The sequence below is a fragment of the Callospermophilus lateralis genome, chromosome 5 (assembly GCF_048772815.1).
Source record: "Callospermophilus lateralis isolate mCalLat2 chromosome 5, mCalLat2.hap1, whole genome shotgun sequence".
Lineage (NCBI taxonomy): Eukaryota > Metazoa > Chordata > Mammalia > Rodentia > Sciuridae > Callospermophilus > Callospermophilus lateralis.
In genome coordinates, this window is record NC_135309.1 from 14,765,447 (window position 1) to 14,771,929 (window position 6,483).

Below are 6,483 nucleotides of genomic sequence, written 5' to 3' on the forward strand. Positions count from 1 at the left end.
CAGGGGCGGTAGCTGGACGGGCTGTCGCCGAGGCCAGGACCCAGCGACGGCTCTTCTGGGCCCTTCTGGATGCTGGCTCTGCCCCGTCTGCCTTCTGCCTTCTTCGGTTCCCCTCCCTGCCCTCCCTGCCCTCCCCTGGACGCTGTGCTCAGAGGAGCCGGACCCTGGCCCTCAGCTCACCAGCAGAGCGGTGGGTCGGCTGCTGCCTTCCTGTCCCCTTCCCTCACCTGTGACGTAGGACGGCGACACCCACTGGGGGGCTGACATGGGGTCAGTGAGATCACAGTTGTGAACGTCCCCGGCCCATTCGCCCTGGGGACCAGGGGTCCAGACCCTGGGCGACGATGACAGACAGATGGTCCCTTCGGTGTCCAGGAGGCCCCACAGAGTGGGACGAAGTGGCTGATTTGTCCAAGTCCTGGCCTTGCCCCAAAAACAGCAGTGACAGTGGGACGTGCCTCACAGAGGCGCGGAGAGGGCAGGAGGTGCTGTCCTTCACGGGCAGTAGGGCCACCTGCCCCTTGTCCTGTGGAGGAGAGCTGGTCCTGCGGGACCCGGACCAGGCAGCCGGAAGTCCCACAGCACACTCCCCGGAGGCCGGGGCGCGAGGACCAGGGCGCTGGCTCTGTGCGCCCGACACTGGGGGAGAAGCAGGCCAGGTCAGGTGGCCAGCTGGGCCGTGGGGAGCACCTCCGGCCAGGAGAGAGATGGCTGCAGAGTCCCCCACTGAAGAGCCAGAGCCGCTGCCCAGAGCGGATGTGTCCCAGCAGCCTCCTGTGCTGGTCCCCCTCGTCTGTTTCGGGGTCAGTCTTCCGTTCTAGACGTGGTGGCTCCTAAGGGCAAGGGCCACTCCTACCGTGTGAGCAGGTCACAGAGACTGGTGCGGGGACTGGGTTTTGGATCCAGGAGGTCAAAGGAAAGACAGCCCAGGGACTTTCCCTGGACTTTCTTGTTCTGGTTGGGGTGCGAGGTGTCCCCTGAAGTCCCTGTTACCAGAGCAACGTTCAGAGGTGACACGCCTGGGTGCAGTCCAGCCCAGCTTGCACGGACTGACCAGTGGTCACTGTAGGCAGGTGGGGCGAGGCTGGAGGAGGGCCACTGGGGTCATTCCTTGGAAGGGGGATCTTCCCTGCCCCCCGCTGCCAGGCCCTGCCATGAGCTGAGCACCCCTTCCTCCACTGGGCCCTTCCACCATGACGGCAGCCTCACGCGGGGCCCAGGGCAGTGGGACTGGCCACCTGCACCAGGACCTCTGTTTTGTAAGCCCCCAATAGACTTTTCCTCCTCTAAGCAGTTCTTGTCAAGTATTTGGTCACATGACGCCGAAGTTGACTAAAACACTTCTTTAAAGGATTATAAAGCTCGCATGGTGTAAGTTCAGAGTCACTGGGGCCATCTTAGTCACCACAAAGGGAGAGCCTGCCTAAGAGCAATGTCAACCTAGAGGAAAGCAGAACTGAGAGACCAGGCAGAGGCACGATGACCTCATGTGAACACCTGGATGCAGCCATTCCTGAAGCAACTATGAGGGTGTGTGAGTAAATTCTGCCCCCTCTTTTTTTCTTTATTTAAAAAAAGTCCTGATTATTAAATGTCATCCATTACGAATGGCCCCTGGCCTAATTAAGAAGCAGGTGACAGGAGGGAAGAACACCTAGGAGGGGAGAAAGGAGCCTGGCTTTGGGACAGACCCCGCCCTAGTGGAGGTCTCGTGGGGGAGGGCAACCTTTTCCCCTGTGACTGGGCTTTGCCCTGGAGCAGCTCCCGGGCCCAGGCCCAGTTCCACCTTGGAGGACCCTGATCCCTGAGCACCCCCAGAATCTGGGGTCCCGGCTCCTGCTCCTTTCCCTTGTGCACTGTTCCTAACACTCGCTGTCACCAGGCTGGGTTCTCTTAGCAGGCCAGGAGGACAGGCCGGGGGCTCCTTCACCTTCCCCCTCCCTCCCCACTCCTGATACCACCAAAGCCAGCCCCCAAGCCCAGCTTGCTCCAGGCCAGGCCAAGCTGGTCAGCCCCGCCTGCCACGGGCTGTCCCTGAGCGGGCCCTTATCTCCCTCGGCCAGGCTAAATTTGGATCTGAACTCCCAGGTCATGGCCTGGGAAAGCTGACTCCAGCCCAGGGCTCTTCCCTGCGCTTTTTGTGGAATGGGAGACCCCCCCCCCCCACCAGGAACAAGTGGAAAAGTCATTTGCAAAGCACAGGGATATCACTCACGCGCCACCCTCAGGCACAGCCCTGGGGACACCCTGCTGCTTTTCGACTGGGCTTTCTAATGCAGTTGGGTCTGGGGCTGTTGCTGATCAGACCTTCTGTGCAGCTTGCCTTCCGATTCCCCATCTGGACGTGAACACGAGCCCAGGGCAGACCCCGGCTGGGTGGTGTCCCGCCCGTGGCCAGCCTGACACCAACAAGGCTCACGCCAACCGTGAGGCCAGGGTTCCCCTGCAGGTGAGGAAGGGGCACAGCGATGGAGTGCCACTCAGGTCGCTCTCAGGCCACCCGAGCTAGGCAATGCTGCCTGGTGGCTGTGCTTTCCTCCATCTTCTTGTGCACGTGCCGGCTGTGGTCACCTGCGGGGGGGATACCCCACTTGGCTCCAGCTTTCCCTGGAGAAGGACTGTTCCCTTTCGGGCCTCAGAACTGGGACTGGGACAGCTATTGGATGTGGGTGAGTGAACATCCTGATGCCTGTTTCCCTGGCATCAGGAATTGGTTCAGGAAGGGACCTGTGATCCCCATTGGTCCCCGGAGTCATGATCAATGGCAGGATGTGGGCTGGGTCTGCAGGCCACCATCTTGGGAACCTGTGGGAATGGGGCCAGAGCAGAGGGCTGGTCCCGAGACAGCATTTCACCTGCACCTGAAGTGGGATCTGCTGCTAGATTTTTAAGTTATGTCTGTTATCACCTTTATCCTTGCTGTTGGCTTTCTGTCACTTGTGACCAAGGGTTTCAGGAGGGGTGGGGATTTGCCATGCTTTGTTGAACATGAGTTTCTTAGTTTTTTACATTATAAATAATGCTGCAATGAACATCTTTGCACATAGAACTTATCCCCGATTAAACTTATTTCCTTGCACTATTTTAGCACAAGTGATTTACTTGGCAAAGGGGTTAAAAGGGTGCACAGTTTAAGGCTGGTGGTGATCTGGGTTCCCCCCCCCCCCCCCCGCAACACCACATGTGAGCGCAGTTTTTAGAATTGAGTTCTGAAGACCCTTCTTTTTTTCTTAAGCCAAAGTTGTATTTGTTTTTCAAACAAGAAAATTATGTTAATATAAAACATAAAAACACACAAAAATCAGAACACACAACACACAAAAACACAAAGACCAGTGCAAACCCTTCCCAACCCACTCCCCCAAGTTTTAAAACTGTATTTCAGTTCCCCAAAGTGTAGACCGTATGGAGAGGTCACAGTATTGAATCAGAAAGAGACTGAGACGCTTAAAAAGGTCTGTACACAGGTTGGGGAGTGGGTGGGTGGAGGCGCTCTCCCTCTGCTATCAAAGACCACATAAATGGGTCTTGGTGACCAAACCCAGGTTTCTGGATCCTGTCATGTCTGCTGGGCCCCCGTCCACCGTTAAAAGTTGCTTTAGAAAAGGATCAAAAGTGCACAGACGCTTTCATAAGGCACAGACAGATTGTTGCACGAGTCATGTTGTCAGGGACTTGGAGGAGACAGGGAGACAACTTCCAAGAAATGCCGAGAGGTTGCGTGTTCCTGAGCCGGAAACCCCAGGCCAGAGCTGGGACAGGGCTGGGCAGTGGGGGGGTCAGTGCCGCTCCCTCACCGCAGCCTCGCACAACCCCATTCTAGTCTGGAATGACCTACTCAGGGTTCTCCGGGGCCTTGGGACGATTTCTGAGGCCAGAAAGCAGCAGTGAGCAGCTCCCAGGTTTCCTTGGCAGGACCTCAAGGTGGCCATTGGCAGGTGGGGCCTTTGGGGCTCTGTCTAAGGCCATTTTGGCAGCAGCTCAATGACCACAGGTGCCCCATATTTCTAATGAGGCAGCTCTGCTCCAAGGGGATTGCTGGGGGTTCCCTTAAGTGGACCTGAGGCAACAAGATGGCCAAGAAAGCCCAGGGGTTCCCTGATGCCTCATCGCCCTGGGCTCTACTCCGGTGTCAGGTGGGCATCTCCCCTGCCCGGCTCCCCCAGCACCCCGCATCCCATACCTGTGAGCACTCGGCAGAGGTTTGCTGAATGACTATGTGAACACGAGCTGAGGAACCCTCATAATCAGGCTTCTGCCCGTTCTGCACCCTTTGGTGAGCACCTAGTATGGCCAGCAGCGGACCCAACACTGGAGCCACCGAACACAAGCTGGGCTCTGGCCCGTCCTCCTCCAGAGCTCCTTACAGGCTCTCTCTGGTCCCAGTTCTCAGCCTGTGCTGGGGAGCAGGGTGGAATGCTGGGAGCTGGGCGGTGGCTGGTGCAGGGAGCAGACACCCCTAGTGGCTGAGGCCCAGGAACCCCCTCCAGGATGCACTGGAGAATGGGGGGCTGCTTTGCTCAGGAGCAGCCTGGCTGTGCAGGGGCTCCAAGCAGGCAGGGGCAAGGTTACAACAAACAGGCGTCTGCTGGCCTCCCCCGCTGCCCCCAGAACCCTGGATGCTGCAGTCTGGAAGGGCACACAGGGGGCGGTGAGCCTGGAGAACAGGAGGCTGGGGCAGCTGGGGTGGGGTCACACAGCCCAGGAAGCTGATGGGACAAGGCCCCGCCCTGGGCCTCTCCCAGAGTTGCCCCCTGGGGCACCCAGGTAACCCAAGACCTAGGGCTGGAGCCACCTACCCGGTAGCTCAGTCCCCCCTGGGAGGGGGGCAGGCAGTGAGCACAGGAGCCTGAGGGGAGGACATGGGTCCCTCCTGGACATGGGCACAGAGGGGCTGCCGGTGCCCAGCCTCTGCAGACGGTGTCCAGGACACTCCTGGGCCAGAAGCTCAGCCCTGCCCCTTCTGTCATGCGGGCCCCTTTCCCTGGGACCCCAGTTCTCGCCTGCCAGGCAGGGACGCAGGACCATGGCCCCCTGCACGCTTCCCCAGGCCTGCTGGACGGACAGGAGCGGGCTGTGCGCTCACAGCACCTTGCGTGAAGATTGGCAGTGTTTTCTTAGTGGCGCGCCCACCAGGGGCTCAGATGTGACACCACAGGGCTCATGTTTCCCCGGGTGACCACGTGCAGGTGCCTCTCTGGCCCAGTGCCAAGGCACATAGTGGGTGTGAACAAAGAAAAGTGGTTCTTCTTCCTCCCGCCCCCTTCCTAAGACACCCTGGCCGGGCCACGTGTGTCCCTTGGAAGCACCAGAGCCAGCCCTCTAGCGCATAGCCGGAAGCGTCTGCCTCCCAGAGCATGAACACTCTCTGCTGCCCTTGGAAACCGAGGCTATTTATAGTGGCTGCAGAGCAGGTTCAGCAGGCCACTCTCACTTCCTCCCAGGTAACAGGTCACCAGGAGCACACCTGGCCCATCCTGGGGCCCAGGCTCCCTGTCACTGGGTTCCTGGTGGCAGGTGTATGTGACCCCTTCTGGGACGCCAGGGGGCAGCGGGGAAGGGCAAGGGATGGTCCCCCAGCTTCTCAGACCACTGGGGTATGTGACTGAGTCTCAAATCTGGCCAGGGGGACGATGCCTGCAGAGCACTATCCCTCGTGATGAGACCACAGGGCCTGCACAAGGCTCGGCCCACTCCCAGCACAGGGGAAGCGCAAGGTGCCTGCCACGCCATGGGCCGGGCCCCAGGGCTGCCTGGATCCTCAAACTCTTACCGGGGCTCCCCTGGGCTTCCAGAGCTGTCAGAGATGCTGTTGCAGAATCCAGATGTGGGCGTTTCCCAGACTCACCAGGCAGAGCCAGCTCAGGGGTCTGGCCGGGAGGGGGGTGGGATCAGGTTAGAAACCCACAGCCACGCCCACCCAGAGGCAGCAGTTGACCCAGACCTCGAGCACCTAGGCCATGGACTGGTCTTGGGGAACCTGACCTCTTGCGCTGGCCCGCCCGGCTCCCGGGAACCGCGGCTTCGTGACCTCGCAAGCTCCCTGCACGTTCTCTCTTCCCCTCTCTTGGCACGTCCAGAACAGATCAGGAGTTGAGAGGAAGACACACACTGCTCGTTGCAAGGGTCTCAGCTTTCTAGAACGCTGTGCGGGCTTCCCTAGAGTGTCTGGCGCTGCACTTCCAGTTAGGGACACAGAAACAGGGGCCGAGCGGAGTGGCCCAGGGACAAGAAGACAGGGGTGGCCTGAGCCAGCCCTGAGCCCCAGTGAGGTCTGGGTGTCTGCAGAGCTGGGCCTGGGCTAGGGGTGGGCAGGGCCAGGGCCCCAGGAACTGCCAGCAGGCTGGCCTGAGGGTGGAGGGTCCCAGAGCCTGGGATTCCAGCTGATGTCTCCGTTATTAGTGGACACAGCCCTAGACACCTGGCAACCAGCAGGGGAAGACCAGCTGAGAATCGGGACAAGCACCAGCCACAAAGCCCTGG